At 33.2% G+C, this 21538-nt stretch overlaps 1 protein-coding gene across 1 annotated transcript in view; it reads left to right on the top strand.

Annotated features, from left to right (window-relative positions):
- Positions 1-21538, top strand: part of LOC140445054 (X-linked interleukin-1 receptor accessory protein-like 2) — a 200336-nt gene that overhangs the window by 74128 nt on the left and 104670 nt on the right. The gene's annotated exons all lie outside the window — the stretch shown is intronic.

Below are 21538 nucleotides of genomic sequence, written 5' to 3'. Positions count from 1 at the left end.
GTCTGCCCCTCATAGCCCTTGTGATTTCGTGACAAAAAGTCTTTGTACCTTGCTTAGTAAATACGCGGGTTTAGAAAATCTTTATTTTATATTTAAAATACATTTGAACATGATTGATGGTACAGATTTTATTGCACGTGAGATAAAACCCAATATAACATACCAAAACAGCGACGGAGATTTTCTAAAATAAAATATTCAGCATTGTTCTGAAAATGTTTTAAATTTTTAAACATATCAATTTCTTTCAGTTCTTGGCTTAATTTTTGTAATCATTTCAATCAACAAGTACGTAATCTTTACAGATACAAAATATTTACAATTTCCAAAAAGAAGAGGGTTAATTTATAAGCCCTCAACTTTCTTAGAAAGGATTAAAATGTCCAAGCGCAGAACATGTTTTGCCAGTTATAAATCATTTTAGTTAAGATTAACGGTTGTGTTTGTAAAATCCTGTGATTATAACATGCAGAATTGTTAGTTTTGTAATAAAAAGCGATATTAATAAGTAAACTTGTGTAGTAAAAATGTCACAAACGTCTAATTTTACTCCTGTGAAATTAAGTGTCAATTAACCGTGAGAATGAAAACTTTAGTGTTAAATGTACATGATGCTCTTTTACATAAACATTTGACAATTACTGTTCGGCGTATAGTTTTTAAGTGTTCAGATATGACCGGAGTTGGAGAAGCAACTATTTATAGACTTTTAAAGCAAAAAAATAGTGGAAGGATTACAGAAGCACCTAAAACGTCAAGAGAGAGAAAACCAATTCATATAGACGATACTGTGAAACAATCGATTCGAAGAAAAGCTCATTTATTTTATTTACAAAAAAAAAGATTCCTATTTTGGATAAACTTTTAGTAGACCTTTATGAAGAGGAATCTTTGTCAAACATTAAAAGAGATAAATTGTGGAAAACTTTACGTGAATTAGGATCCGTTTATGAGAATAACAATAGAAAATCTGAGAGAAGGCAAAAATATTTTTTATTTAGATGAAACATGTAGAAATGAAGGGCATTTTGTAAAAAAAATTTGGCAAGATAAACTGGTTACAAATGCTCGTCAGGCATTTATAGGAGGTTTGTCTATGGGCTTAAAATTTGCAAATGGTAAAGGTCGCCGTTTAATTATCACTCAAATTAGAGGAGATAAAGGATTTTTTGATGGAGTCTTGCTAGATTTTATTTCAAATTCTACTAACGACTACCATAAAGAAATGACTGCTGATGTTTTTGAAGAATATTTCAGTCAAATGATAGATTTGTTACTCACCAATTCTGTAATAGTCATGGACAATGCCAGTTACCATTCAAAATTAAAGGAACCGTTACCTAACACTAAATGAAGGAAATAAGAACTCTTGGATTGGCTAATAACCAAAGAAATAGTAGAGGCAGCAGAAGGTTTGCAATGCAAACTAAGATTCCCTGCAGCTGCCTAAGATGCTGCCTAAGATGCAGCTCTTCAAACAATATTCAGCAAAATTGAAGAAGTATAGTGTAGATGAAATAGCAAAAGAACATGGAGAAAAGTGTTGCGATTACCATTTTATCACTGAGAACTTAACCCCATAGAACTAATCTGGGCTCAAATGAAGGGATATGTCGCGATAAATAATACATTTAAACTTCAAAATATGCTATATACCAGAGGAAAAAACATTCTGCAAACTGGAAATGTTAATAATTGCTATAAATTTTGTGCTATTCCTCCTCCTAAGTGCCTTCTCTGTTGAGGTTGGCGATCAATATGGCAAATTATTATATTATATGTGCTATTAATCATTTTCAAATGTACTATAATTATCAGAATCTCATATCAATTAAAATTATATGACTTACAATATATATAAATTGATCTATTATGGTAGCATTACAAATTCACTGAAAATGATTTAGTATGTACATATTTGAATTTCAATTGGCTTAATTTTATGAACTAAATGATGCAATAAATCCATTTGGGCTAACTGAAAATACATCGAAATATACAAATTGTTGATGCGATTCTCGGAAATTTGCCGCGTTTGGTAATGCCGAATGTAAATTACTAGGCATTTGGATAATTCGAAACTATACTTTATATCATGAATTTTGCGGCTGATTTGGATTATCGCTAGATACTCGACAGCTAATGGTCCAGAGTACTGTACATCGTAAAAAGTACGAAAGTAAATTGCTCTAGCAATAAAAATATGAAACAATTTATTTCTAAATTAAAGTAAAAAAATCATTTTATAATTTTTTTACAGTATTAATGAGAAGTTATTTACAGTAAACGCCGAATTCTAATATAATTCGAATTAAAAAGCATAGCTGAAGACTACAAAACCTAGAAAACTAGAAAAACCACTTTTACAAGAGGTGGCGGTCAATTAGGCTAGCATAAAATAGAGAAGAATACCAAGCATAGGAACTACGAAAATCAATAAAAATAGGAAAAATCAAGTTCTGAGAAAAAAATGAATTCGTTAGGAGCTCAGTCAACAAAGGCGTGGAAAACAGTGGGAAACCTGAAAAGAACCACACACGCAAGGCAGTCGCTAATTTAATTTCTTTAACAGAATGGAAAAAACATGAACTCTTGCTAGTTAAAAGCTGAACCGAGTACACAACTGAAGATCCATTCACTCTCCAGAATGAACAATGGCCGATATCCAAATCCTGACAATATTCTTGTCGAAGTACTAAAGGTAGGATACCGTCTTGTGACTTCAAATGATGTTCGTCTTCCCCGTGTTCTTCTTGTTATATAAATTTTGTGTGCTTTATTTCTTTCCTCTATTACTTGTCTGCACTCGTCATCGAACCATCCTCCTCTTCTCGCCTTTTTCTGGTTTCCTAGGATGGACGCTGCCGCTGTCAGTTCTGCTGTTTTGATATTATTCCATTTATCCTCTATGGAGTGCAGTTCTAGCGTCCTTAACTCATTTGCGACTTCTTCTTCGAACTTTCTTTATATTCCTGAATCTTCAGTTTTTCTAGGTCCAGTTTGTTTGTTCCTTGTTGTCTTCCGTTTCTTTCTTTGTTAACTCTGCATCTAAATTTGGTTTGGAGTAAAAGATGGTCTGATCCACAGCATGCTCCTCGTCGTGTTCTCACATCTGGCTGCCCTTTTGTCTATCAGCACATGGTTGATTTGATTGGTTGTGATTCCATCTGGTGAAATCCATGTCATTTTGTGTGTCTTTATGTGGGAAGCACGTGGAACTTATAACCATGTTTTTACTGGTGACAAAATGTATCAAAAACTTCCCATTCTCGCTTGTTTCATTGTGCAGTGAGTGTTTTCCTGTTGTGCCATAGAACTGCGACTGCTTGCCTATTTTAGCATTTATATCACCCATTATAATTTTGATGTCATTTTTGTGCGTATTATCATATACTATCTCCAGCTGTTGGTAGAAGCTTTTCTTTGTATGTTGTTCTTGTTCTTTTGCTGGGCAGTGAATGTTTGTCATTGTTAGGTTAAAGAAAATGGACAAATAGAAAAAATGGAAGAAAATTTCAAAAACAACAAAATAGAGGGGCTTACGAATACCTAAAAAAGATAAAAAGTGGGTATAAACCTCAAACAAGTCTATGTTAAGATGAAAGTGGGCAAATAATCAGTGACCAGCAGAAAGTCACAGAAACCTGGAAGCATTATTTTTAGACCCAAGTAGACATGGAAAATGAAATGGGTACGAACTACGTAGAAGAGAATGAAGTAGAGAATGGAGTAGAAGCTCCAACCATAGAGGAAGTTCTCGAAGCTATTAAGGCCCAGAAAAACAATAATGCCCCGGGAGTTGACGAAATACCAGCAGAATTGTATAAGGTAGGTGGCGACCACCTAGCAAGTCACATCCACGCGCTCATCAAATGACATATGGCAAGAAGAGAAAGTACCCGACGACTGGAAGAAAAGTATAGTATGCCCGATTTATAAGAAAGGAGACAAACTCCAGTGCAAAACTCCCGTGGAATTTCTCTACTATGTACATCATTATAATCTTGAGTAAATCATGGGATCATGCCATTGATGTTCACAACGTGTTTGTAGACTTCAAACAGGCATAAGACTCAGTCAAAAGGAACAAACTCTAGGATATATTGGCTGAATTGGCAATACCACCCAAGCTAATTAGACTCATTAAAGCCACAATCGATGAAACTCAAGCATGTGTACGAATACAAAACCAGCGGACATACTTTTTCAAAATTTCGCAGGGACTAAAGCAGGGAGATGGGCCGGCCCCAACTTTGTTTAACCTGGCACTAAAGTATGCGGTTAGGCAAATACAATCTGGACAAGGAATCCTACTGACTAACCGAACGGTTCAACTGGCCGCTTATGCCGATGATATTAATATTATGAGTAGAACATCAACAGGAGCGCAGGAAACATACGCAGAGTTAAAAACACAAACAAAAAGGATAGGTCCGGAAATTTACACAGAAAAAACAAAAATATTGATACAGACCAAAAGAAATATAGTCCCACAAAACATTATACATGAAGATGACATTGAAACAGTTGGAAAGTTTACATACCTGGGAGTAGAAATATGCCGACGTATCAGAAGATGGAGAAATACGGAAGAGAATAACGCAGGCAAACAGAGCTTATTTTGTCCTCTCCCATATATTTCGATCTAAAAATGTCCACCGAAATACAAAGATGAGAATCTATAAAACCTTAATTAGACCAATAGCATGCTATGGCAGTGAATCATGGGTCCGAAAGAAACATCCAAAAGCAAACTCGACACATTCGATAGGAAAGTACTGAGGAGAATACTAGGACCTGTGAGGGAAAACTTAATCTTCAGAAGTCGATACAACAACGAGCATTATCAACTTTATAAGGAAGCACCACTGTCAGACTTCATTAGAATACAAAGATTCCAATGTGCCGGACATGTGATAAGAATGGGAGAGGATATGCTACCAAAAAGAGCACTGAATGCTAGAATGCAGGAAAAGAGACCGGTTGGAAAGCCAAGAAAGCGCTGGGCAGACACAGTAAACAGCGACGCACAAGCCCTTTTAGGAGTCTGTGTATTTAGAAGATCAGCCACAGACAAGCAAGGGTGGATGCAAAAAATAAAGGAAATCAAGGCTCAATTTGGGCTGTAGTGCCGTCGAAGAAGAAGAAGGATGCCCGTGTCTATGAAACAGAGTAACAGAGCTATTACAAATCTGCTGCCAACATCATACAGATTCCATCGGAGTGGAAAACGGCGCACTTAATATTTATTTTTAATTAAAGCAAAAGAAAAAACCAACAAGTAAAAAAGGAGGAAAATACAAACATCAAAATTATGGAAAGAACCGAACAAAACAATTTTAAATTTAACATGAAGAAAAAGAATAAAAATTATATGATTCGGCTCGTGTTTGCTTTTACACTTTTTAAATAAAAAAAATATCAACAGAAAATACAAGAATGTACATGAATTCATCAGAGAACAAGCCAAGTTCACTGAAGACTTTATTACTTCTAAACCTACTAAATTGAGTTTTTACCGACAAACTATATTCTCGGTACTGGTAAATTATCTATTGACCGCATAGCCAAGAACCATAAACCCAGTTTTGAAATCACTGCCACCACCATAAAAGTGTGTTGTAAAACTTTAGGTTGGCTGTTAAATATGATTTCACAGCTGCCATTAAAAGAGCAACGCACTCATATATAGAGAAACAGTATTTAAGAGGACCATTCAAATGTAACAATAGAAAAATCGTTTACCTGGACGAATGTTCTGAAAACTGAAATTGAATGGTCGTTCAGGTAAATTATGGCATAAGTCCAGTGGTGGCTCAAGTTCTTTAATGTCTTTATCGAAAGAATTTTAACACTTTAAATAGAATAATTTTCGTTTTCTTGTTTTCTGAATTTGAATATCAAAGTGTAAAGTCGGTTCGTTATATTTACGCGGGTTTCGGATTAAAAATTTTATTGTAAGTACCCAGTTTTAATTACCTGCTCTTTGGGGAAATATCAACTGGTCAAATGAAATGAAAAATAATCCATAACTTTTTTTAATTAAATAATAATGGAAAATCTTTTATATAATTGACAGTATAATAAGGAGAATTACTTCATTAATGGAGTCTAATGTGGTTAATATAAACCTAATAATAATTTTATATTACACTTCACACAGAAAATATGGTCTATGTATATTTGTTCCATGGAGAGAATTTCTAATGAAAAATAAAAAAATTTAACTTGCCAACAAAAATGAAAATCAGTCATTATCATTAAAAATATCATAATCGTCATCATCATCACTGTCATCACCATTAATTGTTATTATGATTGGATTTATTTCGTTTATTTTATTTTCACGAGTCCACCAATCTTCTATTAGTTTCTCGCACTTGAATATACAGTTACACCACACTTCTCGAGTTACAATGGAAAGTGCCTTTCGCCAAGTTTCCCGAACTGCGTCGTCGCTATAACCCTTAGGCCCAATATGGTTGTCATAATATTATTTTGCTATTCCCCATATATATTCGATGGGATTAAACTGGCAATGATACGGTGTCAGACGTAAAACTTGATGACCGTAACTTTCAATAATCTGATCCACAACAAAGGTTTTTGGTTTTGCGTGGATATTTGCCAAGCGTAATAATTCTGATTTTAAAATATGTTGTGTAAATGGTATATATGTTCCTTTGTCAACCATTCTTTAATTTTATTAACAGTCCAAGAATTTGTTGGACTTTTGTTTAATACTTCAGAATGGTAAGGTGCATTGTCTAAAATAATTACGCTGGGCTCACTTAAACCTGGGAGAAGTTTTTCATGTAACCATTTTACAAACATTTCTGTGTTCATATTATCGTGATAGTCACTTGATTTTGATTTAGATGAAAATATTAAATCAGCACCTTCTATAAAACCCGATTTCCCTCCTGCATGTAAAATTATGTGTCGCTTCCCTTCTCCATCAGTATGTTTGATAGACTTTACGTTATCATCTTGCCATATTCTCTTGGTTGCACCCCTAGAAAATATCCATGTTTCGTCTAAATATATAAAATTTGCCCTTTCTTCTTTTAATTTAGAATATTTTCTTAGAAAGTTAATTCTTTTATGCACAACAGAACTTCTTTCACAAAGGGCTTTTCTGTTATCCTCCTTTTGAAATTTGAAACCCAAATTATGTATCACTTGCCATAGACTTGTTCTGCTAATTTCGTCAAATTTTCTATCTTTTAATTCCGAGAGAATTGTATTTAAGGTCACATGTTCCTTGTTGGCTCGCATTCGATAAATGGTATCACGAATTTCAAATTTTTTTCCATCTGGAATATCTTTCGTTTTCAATGATAGGCGAGTTTTTCGGTGATCTTCTTTCGGCCGTTCATTATTGCGATTTTGTAATACTCCTCTTAGTTTGGTTTCACTAATTCCTAGAGCATCACATACGCGTTGTTGAAGAGACATTACCGATTTTAAAGGACCGCCATTTTCTTTTTCATCCGTAAAATACTTATGTACACTACAAATTAGACTATTTACATCTAACACACGTCTAGGCATTTTTAAATATTTCCACCAAACATACAATGTCAACACTGGCAAAGAATCAATTCAACTGCAATATTGTAACAAATTTATACCTACCCTAATGTTATTTTAATGTATTTTAAAATATGACCATTAATGCAGTTTTTACCTAATTTTCTGGGAAGTCGTTTACTGCAACTGGTTATCAATGAGTCATTAGCATAATTTTGTTAATCCGAAACCTGCGTAAATATAGCGAACCGACTATAGTATAATTTTTAAAGGGTCTTAGGGATAAAGTATTTTAAATTAAATCTGAGGGGTCCCTAAAAGTGGAACCAGATCAACTTGAAAAAATATACTGAATTTATTACGTAATGAAATATTACATAAAAATTTACGTGATTTATTTTATAATATTGTTTTATCTATTCTATGGGATGTATAGTTCCACTAATTATTTTTGTTTGTGAACCCGTTGAAAATTACATAAAGCTGATCTAAATGCACTGAATTTGTAAGAAAACAAAAGGAATTATCAAAAAATGTGAATTTATTTCCCGATATGACTAGTTTTGTCTGATAAAATTATCTTACGATGTTGATTATAGTATTATTGATTATTTTATATTGATAACAATGATAATACAGAAATCTGTCGCCAGTTTCACAACCTTGGTTTATGGATATTCTCGATATTTTCATTCCCCGAATTATTAATAAACGTGTAAAAACAAAAAAACACAAGTGATAAGGACTAGGAGTCAAATTTAAATAGTGACCTAGATACTTTCATGGTCTACGTCCATGTAGAGATTCAGATCAAGTATCTTGTCATCAAAGCGTAAACATTCTACGGGAAATTCAAATATTTCATGGCTCATGGTTTCTTTATATATCGCACCTGAAACTTTAACATACAATTCTCTGGTCACTAACTGGTTATCTTTTTGGACATCCGCAAAAAAAATTGTCATAGAATATGTAGTTTGAAAATATTAACTATTATATTAATTCCCATATCGGATTTGTGTTTTGAAAACGATTTTCGAAGTGGAAATGGAGAAAAGTCAAATAAAGGCATTTTAAATTAAAGTTTAATTTTCTAACCTTTAATCCTTGTTTAGTTAAATTTTGACAATTATGTAATTGAAAATCATTCCAAAGTTTTTTTGTTTTTCTTGGCCTATAAAATAAAACGTATCTTTTGCGGTTTTGTAAATTATTTCATCAAAAAGTTGACATTATAACAAAAAAAAAAATTAGACACTGTGTGTTAAAATCGTTCCACTGGGCTCAGAGATATAGCTCTTTGTGTAGAATAAAAAGGACTCAATCTCAATTTTTGGGCGTTCAAAAAAAATAGTTAAAGGCGCGGGCTAAGAAATTCGATAAGTAGACATTGTTGCATACATATAGAACTACGTCATGTAAATTTTTGGGCAATTTGAGATTGTCAGGAAAAAGTGCTATCAGTTTACAAATGATACAAAATACAATTTTCGAAAAACTAGCTATTTTTAAACAGCTGTATCTTATATATATATACCAAGGTATATATGGTATGAACCAAGGCAAAATATGCCTTGGTTCGTTTATTAGAGCCAAATGAAGTTGCCACCCACAATTTAGGACTTTTTTAATTATGATTATTTTGGAGTTATTTTGTAATACGACGAGGTGGCTTTGACATTTTGTTTACCTATGATTGATCATGGTTCTTATTGTCGAAGATTGTGCGAAAGCCGTTGCTCTGGTTGAATATGGGCAAAATTATGAAAATGTGGCTATACTTCGTTCAATTTCAAGATAAGCTCGAGGTGAACAGTTTTAGACACCTGATCCGTGGGTGTGTCATGTCGTTGCAGCCTGTCATTGGTTGGAAATTAAGTACTAACCAATGACAAGCTGCGACGACACTACACACCCACCGATCCCGTCTCTGAAACTATTTACTTCGAGCTTATCTTGAAATTGAACAAGGTATATAGTACTACACACTCATCGCTCTACCATCCAAAGGGTAGTAGAACGTTTTATACGAACTGGAACAAACAAGCGTGAAACCGGAAGTGGCAGTAAGCGCAAAACTACCGCTTTAGATGATCGTTTCATACGAGTCAACGCTTTACGGGATCGTCATTTAACAGCGGTGTAAACAAGAAATCAGCTTCAAGAGGTTCGAGGCAATAGTGTAAGTGTATTTACAGTTCGTCGAAGATTACATGAATTTGGTTTGCAAAGTTGCAGACCAGCAACTGGGCCCAAATTACTTCCACGGTACAGAGTGGCTAGACTACAATTTTCCAGGGAACATTTACATTGGAATTTAGGACAATGGAGTAATGTTCATTTTACGGATGAGTCGAAATACTGTCGTCACTCATCAGATGGGAGAGAACGAGTATGGCGTCGAACTGGAGAGAGATTTGCTGAGTGCGCTTTCAGTCCCCGCGTTAGCCATGGAGGGGGTTCGGTGATGGTATGGGCAGGAATATCCCGAGAGGCGCACACTGAATTGGTATTTATTCAGGGTTCGTTGACTGCACACCGGTATATTGAGGAAATTTTAGCGAATCACGTAGTACCCTTTTCTCAATATATCGGCGATAATTTTCTATTAATGCAAGATAATGCGCGACCCCACTCTGCAATGTGTGTCAGGCAATATTTAGAGGAAGTTGGTATTAATAAAATGAACTGGCCAACGTGTTCGCCAGATCCGAACAAAATAGAACACGTTTGGTACATTCTTGGTAGAAATATTAGAGGTCGCGAAGTCGCACCAGCCTCAACTAACGAACTTCGCTTGGCTCTAGAAGAGGAATGGCAAAACATCCAGCAAGATGATATTCGCAATTTCATAGACAGCATGAGCCGACGTGTACAGGCAATTATAGAGGCTACGGGAGGCAATACAAAGTATTAAGTTATTTTTTAGTAGTTTTTTTTTGTTATTTGCCTACTTAGGTTAAGTTACATTTAATTTTTTTTTTATGTTTTGTTATTGTTATCATTGTTCATTAAAACCAAGATCATGTCGTTGCTTTAATCATTATTTAAATAGGTATAGTGCTTCTGGGATGTCGATAATATACTCCTTCAATATCAGTCAGGAAAAGTCATAAATTATGGGTGGCAAAGTCATTTCGCTCCTAAAAATGAACCAATCCATATTTTCACTTGAAACAAAAAACGTAATACTTAGAAGACATAGTTACAATCGAAAAACAAGGTTTTACGAAAATCAGCTACCGGAATTATTCCACAGGATGTTTCAAAGTTAGGATAAAAAAATCACCTTTCGATTAATCCCGTATAATAAGTCAATACAAAATTTTATTAAAAAACTCACTATACTAAATTAAAATTTATAAATTTTTACAGAGTGTGCTAAAAAATCATTAAAATTGGGCTAAAAATAAAAGAACTGAAATACTTTGAATTTGACCAAAATTTTCTCTGTTGCGATTTTTTTGCATCTGAGTGCAAAACATCTTTCGCGGTTTTGTAAATTGGATTATCAAAAAGTTTTACAAAAGAAATTGTAACAAAAACAAATGAGACGTTGTTTTAATATCGGTCCACTGGGCTCAGAGATAGCTCTTCAAATATAGGGTGAAAATGGTTATTTTTAACGCTTTCGGAGGGCACATCTCAGGCCCAGAGACACCCAGAGGGCTAAAAAATAGCTATAGGCTACATTTTTAAGACTGATATACTAAAATTTGGAACCGCGGAACGCTCCCCCTACGAAAGAAGAGGGGTTCCTTCTGTCGTAGGGGGGTTTTAAACTTCATCTAAATAATATTTTAGTAAGTTTTGACATAATTTATTTACAAATGTGCCATTAGATAAGACGTTGAAAATAATCAAAACAAAATTAGAGAATGATGATACATTGAAAACTAGAAAAGGAGTAAATGTATCAGCTATAATAGAGTTATTGACATTATGTACTGATAATACATATTTTCAATTCAATAATGAATTCTATAAACAAAATTTTGGTCTAGCAATCGGCACTGCTTTATCTCCATTATTCTTTTTCTTCCTATGGCGTCCCCATTAACGGAGGTTGTCGACCATATTTTTAAAAGCTTCTCTGTCTTTTGCAACGTGGAATAATTCGTCTACAGTCATGTTTGTCCAGTCTCGAATATTTCGCAGCCATGACTTACTCTTTCTACCTATTCCCTTTTTGCCATCGACTCTACCCTGCACGATGACCTGCAGAAGACTATATTTATTATTTCTTAGTATGTGTCCAAGGTATGCAGTCTTGCGTACTTTTATCGTTCTCAACAATTTTTTGTCTCGACCCATCCTTCTCAGCACTTCCTCATTGGTGACCCTGGCAGTCCATGGAATTCTCAACATTCTCCGGTATATCCAAAGTTCAAAGGCTTCAATCTTTTTAACTATTTGCGCTTTTAGTGTCCATGTTTCTACCCCGTACAATAGTTGCGACCAGACGTAACATTCAACAAACCTCAGTCTCAGCGCAGTATTCAGATTTTTGTCACAGAACAATTGTTTGAATTTTAAGAACGCTGCCCTTGCCATTTCTATTCGTACCCGGATCTCTTGGTCTGGATCTAATTCTGTGTTGATGTAAGCTCCCAGATATTTATATTTTGTCACTCTCTCTATTTGCTGTCCACCAAGAGTTAGTTGTTCATTATTTATTGGACTCCTTGATACTATCATAAATTTGGTCTTATCTGTGTTGACGTCAAGTCCCATTTGAATGCACTCACTATTTATTGCATCTAGTAAAGTTTGTAGTTCTTCTATACTCTCAGCCATAATTACTGTGTCATCTGCAAATCTCATGGTGTTTATGATTATTACCGAATATATTTATGGAAGATTTCAAAACAAAATTTAAAACCCACAGTATGGTTCAAATATGTAGATGAATATGTTTCATCTACAGTGAGGAATCTAGTCAACATTATTCGATATATATATATATAAAGATTGTTCTAAATAAAATTTGAATTAAACTTGTGTCAGACAGCATTTGTTTCAGACACTTATTGGTAATTGAAGCGATTGAAAAACAAGTTTAAATCTTTCATGTGTAATGTATTATTTTCCTAGGAAACTCAAAAAATCTTGATTTCGGGCCAATGTTTTTTAAATGCGTTCATTTTTTTCGAATCCTGATAAAACATAAATATTTTTGAAAAATTTAAACGCAGAATGAAAGATTACATTATTACCGAGTGCCGAAAGTCCCTTAGAATAAACAAAAAGTTTCCTTTAAACGAGATATTTGAAATTAACAATCACACTTAATTTTCTCCTCTTTTTCACCCCTGTTATTTACTAAAATAAACATTATAGAAGTTTTCAGGGACTTTCGGCCCTCGGTAATAAAAATACTTATTAGTTTTCTCAGGATTCGAAAAAAATGAATTTTAAAAAGCATTGGCCCGAAAATTTGCGCCTACGCTCTTAAGTAAAGCTAGCTTTATTTTAATAGTCTATTTGGCCAAATAATTTTGGAATAGTATTTACATTCTCACGATTAGTAAATCACTAAATTTAGTAAACTAAACAGAAACAATTGCCGGATGATAGAACTGATAAGCCACCCAGTCGGATAAGTTATTCAACGAAATTCGTTATCTGAAAACGATTTCAAGTTTATGATTCCACGTATTTACGTACCTTGTGATATTGTATGTAAACCGAACAATTCAAGGAAATACTGATAAATCATTGACTTTGTTAATCAGTTTTGAGTGGTTCCCTTAAAATATCGAAACAAGCTATAAATTAAGTAGTACATAATTATTTACAAACTAATAATTGTATTATCTGATTGCTATTTGATATGTTTTAGTTTATATACTTTTAGTATCTTTATCTTATAGTGTATTTTTATGTATGAGAGAGTAATAAAACAATAAATTATGTATGCAAATCCCTAAACTGTTGATACGGGTGACTCAATGAAAAACAGATATTTGTCAACAAGTTTACAGAAGTATATAGGAAAACAATTTTAAATTGAGTATGAGCACCAGGTATAAAGGTTGGAGCAGAATAGAATACAATAGTTGTGAGCGTTACTAATCCCTAAATAAGGTTGCCAGTGTCGGAGTGATAGAGGTTAACAGGTACTAATGAATTTGCAAGAAATGTAAGATGTTTATTTTATTGGTTATATATAACCAATAAAAGTTTAATAAGTACCTACCTATTTGCAAAATAAAGTTTAATTCTTTAGATAAAATAAAACGTTTTATTTTATCTATTTGCAAAATAAAGTTTAATTCTTTGCCTATTTGCAAAATAAAGTTTAATTCTTTAGATAAAATAAAACGTTTTATTTTATCTGAAATGAGTGCATTCCACGAAGTAAGGGTTTCAACAATCAAACATTTAATTCTTTAATTCCAGGAATCTACGACAGTAATTGACTAGATAATTACCTTCTAAACTTATTCCACAGAAAATGTGATAGTGGGTTTTTCCATTTTGTATATAGGAAGGTCCAAGTGGCGTATTCAAAATTCTTAACAGTTCACTAAAAGTAGGTACTTCAGTTGCAAGGTGCAGTTTATTGTGTATACTAGTGTTATGGAAAATTTTGAAGTGCCGTGTAAACGCCGAAAAATTGGTCCTCTAACAATTAATGAAAAAACATTAATATTTAATTGTTTTAAATCATTTACAGACAAACGTTTATGTGAAAGTGTTGATGAGACCGTTGAGTTAGTTAGCAGTACACTTGGTGTTGGGAAATCTACGATTTACAGAGTTATTAAAGAAGAGAAATGTGGTAGTTTTCAAGTGCCACGTAATGCTCCAGGGAAACCAAAATTTCAAATAGAATATCATTTTAAAGAAGGACTTCGACGGAAAGTGCATGAATTCTTCTTTAGACAAGAATTTCCAACATTGGATAAAGTTCTTGTCTCAGTTCGAGATGATAAGGATTACCCAGAAATGAGTCGAAGTACGTTATGGAAACTTTTAAAAGAAATAGGTTTCCGCTGGAAAAAGAATCCCAGAAAGTCTATTTTATTAGAAAGAAGCGATATTGTCATATGGAGAAGACATTTTCTAAGAACCATAAAGGAAATGAGAAACCAAAAAAGAAAAATATTTTATCTTGATGAAACATGGATCAACAAGGGGCATACACCAAATAAATTTTGGCAGGATGAAACTGTTACAAGTCAAAGGCACGCTTTTGTAAATAACTTATCTACTGGTTTAAACCCACCATCAGGAAAGGGACGCAGGCTGATAATAGTACACATTGGCAGTTCAGACGGTTTTGTTGAAGGTGGTTTATTAACTTTTGAATCAACTCGTACCGGTGACTACCATGAAGACATGAACGCTGATGTCTTTCAAGAATGGTTCGAACAAATGATAGATCTTCTTCCTAAGAACTGTGTAATAGTAATGGATAATGCAAGTTATCACTCCAGACTTATAGAAGGACTGCCCACAACCAAGTGGTTAAAAAAAGACTTGCAGAATTGGCTGAGTTCAAAAAATATTACGTACCATCCCGGATCTACAAGAAAGGAACTTTATTCGTTGTGTGCCCTTCATAAAGAAAAATTAAAAAAATACGAAATTGATGAAATTGCCAAAAATCGTGGAATGACAGTACTTAGATCCCCACCATATCATTGTGAATTAAACCCGATTGAACTGGTATGGGCACAGATAAAGAGTGAAGTTTCAAGAAAAAATACCACTTTTAAAATTCATGATGTTAAACAGTTGTTTTTGGAGGCCGTAAATAATGTAAAACCTGAAAACTGGGAAAAGGCAGTAAATCACACTATTAAAGAAGAGGAAAAAATGTGGAAGCTGGACAATATTACTGATAAAATGATCGAGCCAGTTATTATAAATCTTGGTTCTGAAAGTTCATCTTCTGAATCTGATTTGGATTTGTAACAAGTAGCTGTAAGTTTTATATTAATATTTTTATTCATCTATTTAACATACCTTAGACGGTTTTAAAAACTCTTTTTCTCTTTTGTAATTTTTAAAAATTAAAAAAAATGTGAATTTTTTAAAACCCTTTTTAATGTAGGCCAGTCAGTTCTAATATAGTGTGTGATAAAAGAGGTCACTTTTGTTTACATACACATAACACTTTATAACACTGAAATAATTCATTTATTTTTTACAATTATTCAAAGTAATTTTTCAATTAATCTTGAGCACGCCCATGGAGTGGTCGGAGCTACCAGTTAAAATTATGCTAATTACTCTCTCGTTCATAAAAATAAACTATAACAGGCAATACTGTTTTTGGTCAACCCATTGTATGCGCTATAAATATTCTCCAGTCAATTTCAATCATTTGATCTCTTTTTTTAATGGATTTGGGACATTTTTAGATGTGTGATGTGATGTGTGTTACTTTAATTTAGACCGAACACTCCTCTTGCGGTGATAATGATGGCAAGCATATGATTCTCAACCTGTCTTATGTGCGATTATTTTGCTTAGGTATAACCATATATTACACATAGACGTTGATTAACGATTCTCCTTTTGCGTTGCCTCTGCAATTATTTTAATTGCATCGAAATGTTACATAATTGTAAATGCTCATCTTTATTATAAAATTAATTTTCCACTCCTCTTCTTTATCTGATGAAAAAATTTTAATCCAAAAATATCTATGACTAAACTTTTCTACAATGATGCTCTTTTAAAAGAATTCCAGGTAATTTTATAATGTGCATAATTATCCTATCTATTTATATAAATCAACAATATACAGGTATATAAATTTTTCGTTATTATCTTAATAAATAATGTACATTGGGAAATGTGGAGATTACTTTTTATCCATATTTATTACACGATAATAGCCGGCGGGGTTTTTCGTTAAGAATTTTATTTTAAGTCTATTAAATAATCTTGTGGACTAGTTTGAATACTTTCGTCCTAACATATATTTTTTTAATTCAATGTTCTTCGTTGAATCACGTCTCATCTAGATAATACATGACTCTACCATGGAATATATCATAAAACTGGCTCTCCAGCTTATTACTTCATCGTTGTCGATTATAGGCTATTGATTATGTTAAAAAAAATAGGACTAAAAGGAACTACAACGTTAAAAAAGTTTCATTGTTTCATATGGTCAATGGACACCCAAATATGAAAAAACCGCGGAGTGCTACCATTTAAAAAGATGCGTTTTTAGGAAAGGAATGAATTTATCTCTATGAACTAGGGCGCATTTGTGTGAATTCTATGCAGTTTTCGTACATAAATATCTACATGTTGTTCGAAATTAAATTTTCTATCGAAAGGTCACCATTTGAAGTTAAAAATAATTTTTGACAAAAATATATTCAAAGAAGTAAAAAAAAACAGAAACACGCGATTTTTCTTTTTTACCCCATAACTTTTCCACGATGGTATAAGTGTAAACATTGCTTTACAGAAAAAACTCTTTCCTCTTCAAAATGGCGTTTGGTGCAAGTATTTAGAATATACAGTATCCCAGATACGATTTTTCAAAGTTCGCCACTCACATCATTTTTTGACCATTTTCCTTATTTTTTCGCAAACATTGTTCTATAACTTTTTTCTACTCAGTTTTAAGTATATGCAGTGGTACATTTAATTGAAAGAAAAATTAATTACCTTAAAAATGGTCTATAGTAACTTATTTCTTGTATATTTGGGTATGAAGAAATAGGTTAGTAACTCATATTAATATTAAATAAATAAATACATAAATAACACACATGTTCATAAATATATTTTTAGAATAAAGGTAAATAATTTCTTTAATACATCACTGATAGTTACATCACTGAGTTACAAACAATAACGTCCTTTCTGTTTTCTCTTTCTGTTTACAATGAATCACAACACAAAGTAGCTTCTAGACTAGCCCCTCAAGAAACATCCCCCCTTTTCAGCTCAATGAAACCTACAGACGATGCTTTAGCAAAACGTAGCATTTAAAACACGCCATCTTAACCATAGACCTTGTACCGTAATGTAAGTACTGCTTATATTATTTTTATACTAATGTCACCCTTACATTCAATAAAAAACCATGCCTCCCCTCAATTTGAACTAACATAAATAATATTGACATCTTTTGTACCATACCTGATGTAAGGTGATGTAATGTAATTTTTTAGCTTTATAAAAATTGTACTTTACCGGTGACCTTATGATGACCAGAAAACTGTAATGGTTGAAACCGGTCGTCACTTCCTAAATAAATTGATTAAGTCTTTCGTTTATTTCTTAAACAATATATAATGGACCTTTAAAATATGGGTCGATCGTAGAATGATGCTACAAATATCGCATCGCACCTCATAGGACAGCACACCGCACAAATATCTTAATATTAACAGAACTCGACATTACCACTAGGCTTACCACAATCATCAACTACAATATATTTAGGTATTCTCGGCACATAGCCAAACGAAGGAAAGGTATGGACAGATTAGTGGTTAAAGGAAAAGTAGATGGTAAAAAACTAACTCAGGAAGGTCACCACTTCGATGATCAGATCTCTCTCTCTCTCTCTCTCTCTTTCTCTCTCTCTCTCTCTTTACGATTCTCATGAGTTCAATAAAATTTATTGCTTTATAGAAACTGACTTCATTTGCGACAAGATACAAAATTGCACTCTTCGCCTTTAAAACGCATTTTGATTTTTGTCGATAGGACACTCTGATCAAAATCGCCGGTCCATTCAAGCGTTGTTTCTGAAAGAATAGTTCATTCTACAGAAAAAGTTCTAATAAACATTTTTGTTCAAAATTATCTCGGCTACATTTCTTGTTTGAAACATTTTTTTCTTGGTAAATCTGTAAATCTGATAAATTGTGGACATCTTCGTCTACCTGGGCTCGCTCCTGACAAAAGTCAACAATGTCAGCAAAGAAATTAAAAGAAGAATAGTGCTTGCCAATAAGTGCTATTATGGCTTGAGGAAACAGATGGCCCCAAAACTACACAGAAAAATTAAAGTTACCATATATAAAACACTAATAAGGCCAGTGTTAACATACGGGTCAGAAACGTGGTCACTTACACAGTACGACCAAGAACTGCTTAAACGTTTCGAGAGAAAAATTCTAAGAAAAATATATGGAGGAATCCAACAGGGTTTGTGGCGTAGGCGCTACAACTTTGAGTTATATAGATATTTTGGGGAACCTGACGTTGTAAAATGTATTAAATTAACACGCCTTCGATGGATAGGACATGTAATTAGGCGAGATGAAGATGCCACGATCAGAACAATTTTCGACCGACGAGGACCAGTGGGAATATCTAATAATAGTGGGATGATCTAAAATCCATCGGAATTAAAGCATGGAGAAGAGTTACCGGAGACAGGGGCGAATGGAAGATTGTTCTGAAGAAGGATTTGGCTCATAACGAGCTGTAATGCCACTGATGATGATGATGCGGAGTGGCAAACTTTTTTCATCTTTTTGGGGTCCCAAAATTTATATTATTAGCACAATTCAGCTTTTTAGTAGAATTTTTAGAGGTTCCGTGAAATTTTCGTCCCTGGAGACTGGAGTATTAGGAGGTTTTACTATATGACTTCTAAAAATATAAATTTTTTCCTTGTAAGATAATGGGTTTATACATTTTTTTCTTATTCAGGGCCTAATAAAAAAGCAGTTTAGAAAACTCGGTTTTACTCTGAAGTGATAGTGCAGCCTATTTACTTATGTACTCTGTGTTCACTACATAAGTTTGGAATCGAAAGTTTTGCACGCACAGTAAGTGTTCACATTTCGCGTGTTCAGTGTTGCTTTACAAAGCATTTATGGGGGACATCAAAGTAGTAATCGTCGCCTAAAAGTGTGTCCAAAATCGCCATTGCCCTTCAAAAACCATGTCCCAGTTTGTTCTCCGCCGTTATTGTCCTCTGTACCTACACAATAGCGATGGCTTGTAGTGGACTAGTATCCCGAAACTGTACAGTGAGCTTTAGACTAATCAACTGCGGTTATTTGTAATATATTGCTTTTTAAAAGCTAAAATTGGTTTTAAAAGTTTTATGTACACCCAAAAGTTACTAAAAATCTTACCAGATTCTTTTTTATGTCGATTATCCTTTTTTATCTTGATATTTACTTTACTAGTCACTAAAGATCATAGTGGTTTTTGGCTGTCGTTTTAAAAGTAGTAGGTCCGTTTAGGAAATCATATATTTTTGTTCGTCTTTTATTAAATTTTACTTAAAATATTTAAGTTAAATGTTACAATTTTTAATAGACTTTTAATTAATTAAGGAGGCTCAAGAATTTTGTTTATCCGGTAGTATAACTTTTCAAGAGTATCCAGTTAAAATTTCAGTGTGCTCAGAGCAAAATTGATGGAGTTATTGGTGTTTAGGAGTGAGTGAGTTGGGTGAGTGAGGTGAGTGAGTAGGTGAGTAAGTGAGTTAGCTGACTGAACACTCACATAGAAGTTTTGTTTGTTTGTGTTTATTTGACCGCGGACACTAAATCCATTCGTCAATACATAGAAGTTTTGAATAAGTACAGTGTCAAGTTTTCATAATTATGCACTCGCGGTAGAATGCAACAATCAGAAAAAGCAGGAGGGAAAAAGATGCTCTAAAGTATATTCATTTAGCAAATTCCCATCTGTAAATATGAGCACGTGTTGATATTCGCCGTCTCATTCGTCAAGAGGCTATTAAATATAATTTATTACCTTAAGCCAGACAGATTCTCATGTCACAGATCCAAACTTGCCAGCATTTTAAATTCAAATTGTATCGTGTTGATTTTTAAGTTAATATATTGTGTTATATTTATGTTATAGTTATTATAGTTATTGTTAAGTTATTTACTGGTCGTGTTATTTTTTAGAGTTTAGTTTAATTGTGATATAATGATTAAATTTCAAGAAATTCTTACACTAACAGTTTCAAAAGTAAATATTTTTAAAAATCATATGATACACATCAGTACGACCCTGTTTGGCTTTCACGTGCTTATATTGACAATTGGGAATTTGTAAAATGAATACGGTTTAGATATTTTAGCAGGAAGCGTTGCTATATGTGTCTGGAATAGAAGATACTGTAAAGCTTTTTTTTAAGAGTTTTTCTCGGAATTTTTCGAAAATCAAAAAATTCGTCTTTTTTGGTTCTAAAAAAACGAAAAAAACGTAATTTTTTTAATTGTTAATATTTTTGTACCAAAATTTTAAATAAATATCTTTGAAATGTTGTATTATAATATACTAATGTTATAAATACATTTATATTAACCAATTTAAAAAAAAAAATCTTAAAAATATGTTTAAAATATTGAAAATAAACCCTAACCCCTTAAGTTACGTCATTGTCGTAACATTGACAACTGAGAATACACTTTAAAGTGAAAACAAAGGTGAAAGTACAACAATAAATTGGCAAAATTAGTAGTATAACCTCAATTAAAAAGGACAAGTGAGTTTTCATTCATTCCCTAAATTTAAGTATATATATATTTATTTTTCTTGTGTAAAACCGGTCGCTTTTCCACCAAGCAGCCCTACAACTTAATTCAAGATAGAACCATACATTTTATCAGTACAATCCGTTACAATCTTGACAACTGACGGCAGCATTTAACAATACTTTTATAAACCATGCCTGTTGTCATGTCCAGATAATTGTCGTCTGAGAGAACTTTATTTTCTTGGGAAACGATGTGAAAAATACGATTTTCCCTTTAGTATCTCTACCTGTAATCAATCAACATGTTCACATCACGCAATTTATTATCACCGTATGTCATCAAACTAAAAAACAATTATTACTATGAGTGTCACGCAGTTTTAATTACTTACCCACCGGAGTGGAGACACCCGTGCGGAAATACTGAGGTGCCATTTATGTTCAATTTCCGGTCTTCGGACACCGGTGGTAGCAACTCTCGAATTATTTATTGCATTTCTCAGTAAGAACCAATATACATACATGTCATTGGAGGGTCTCTGAACTTGCTTAATCATAAAAATATCT

Source organism: Diabrotica undecimpunctata, chromosome 7, assembly GCF_040954645.1.
Source record: "Diabrotica undecimpunctata isolate CICGRU chromosome 7, icDiaUnde3, whole genome shotgun sequence".
Taxonomy (NCBI): Eukaryota; Metazoa; Arthropoda; class Insecta; order Coleoptera; family Chrysomelidae; genus Diabrotica; species Diabrotica undecimpunctata.
Note: the sequence above shows the minus strand (reverse complement) of the source record. Positions and strands in the feature narration are given on the sequence as shown.